Source organism: Thalassophryne amazonica, chromosome 22 (assembly GCF_902500255.1).
Source record: "Thalassophryne amazonica chromosome 22, fThaAma1.1, whole genome shotgun sequence".
NCBI lineage: Eukaryota > Metazoa > Chordata > Actinopteri > Batrachoidiformes > Batrachoididae > Thalassophryne > Thalassophryne amazonica.
The window spans coordinates 6,257,406-6,258,975 of NC_047124.1; positions in this window are offsets into that span (position 1 = coordinate 6,257,406).

A 1,570-nucleotide genomic window follows, 5' to 3' on the forward strand; every position below is an offset into this window, starting at 1 on the left:
GGCGGGGTTTGTGTGCCACATTCAGGAAGTCAACAGTTCTTCACCCGTACTGTGAGAAATGTCCATGTGCACAAGCTGAATGCTCACACCGCCTTCCTCTACATCTTTAAAGCAATGTGAGAAACACTCTGTGGCGCCCAAACATCGCAGACGGAAGAGCGGCAGCCACTTGATTGACAGGTGGTTCATCAATCTGAAAATAAATCAGAAACATCATTTTTCCAAGGCGGCACGGTGGCTTAGTAGATAGTACTGTTGCCTCACAGCAAGAAGGTCATGGGATCGCTTCAAGTCTGGTCATCTTTGTGTGGAGTTTGCATGTTCTCCTTGTGTTCGCGTGGGTTCCCTTCAGGTGCTCTGGCTTCGTCCCACTTCCAAAGACATGCAGGTTAGGTGAACTGGTGACTTTAAATTGGCCTCATGTGTGCGTGTTAATGTGTTTGTCTGTCCTTATGTTTCCCTGCGACAGACTGGCATCCTGTCCAGGGTGTACCCCGCCTCATGTCCTATGACTGCTGGGATAGGCTCCCATGACCTTTGGTTGGAGTACGCAGGTCTAGAAAATTAAATTATTTTTCCAATTTCAGGTTTGATAATTTACGAGAAAGGTGATGCTACCATGTGTATGAAAACTACTTTGGAAAAACAACTTTGCTTCCAGTCACACACAGAAGATGAAAGTCTGCGTCATGTCTGGATGTGTCTGCAACATAGCCTAGCTTAGCATAACTAGTGAAAGCAGAAGCAAAGTGATGCTGTCCAGTCTATCTGCTAAACTAGAAGATTATGCAAAAATAAGGTAAAATAGCAATTTGTCATGCCCTAATCTAGGCTAGCAGTTTATGATGTGCTAAACTAGGTTAGCAGAATGCTGTGCTAAAACAGGCTTGAGGGACTTTCAGGACTCACAGAACTGAAACTATCAATCAATCAACTCAATCAACTTTTTTTTTATATAGCGCCAAATCACAACAAACAGTTGCCCCAAGGCGCTCTATATTGTAAGGCAAGGCCATACAATAATTATGAAAAACCCCAACGGTCAAAACGACCCCCTATGAGCAAGCACTTGGCTACAGTGGGAAGGAAAAACTCCCTTTTAACAGGAAGAAACCTCCAGCAGAACCAGGCTCAGGGAGGGACGGTCTTCTGCTGAGACTGGTTGGGGCTGAGGGAAAGAACCAGGAAAAAGACATGCAACTAACGATGATCTTCTGATTGACCAACCTTGGACTGTTCTCTGCATGTTGTCGGCTTGTAGGCGTGTTTGACTACATGCTAAATGAATGCGTGTGTGATGTCACTATGACATCCTGTCAGTGAATATGTTTAAGGAAGGCGGTAAGACATCCGGTCCGTTGTGTGTAAATATCTGTTCTTCCAGTTCTCTGGCTACAGTACCACACATTCTGGTTCTTCATGGTACCGAGCTGAACTTCCATCACTGATGTCAGTTTGTGATTACGTTTCTTTTCATCTTTATTTTTGTTAGCTTGCACGTTTGATAAACATGTTTGCTGATGATACTGCATCGCTACGCAGCAAAATAAAAAGGTCATTTTTAAACTGG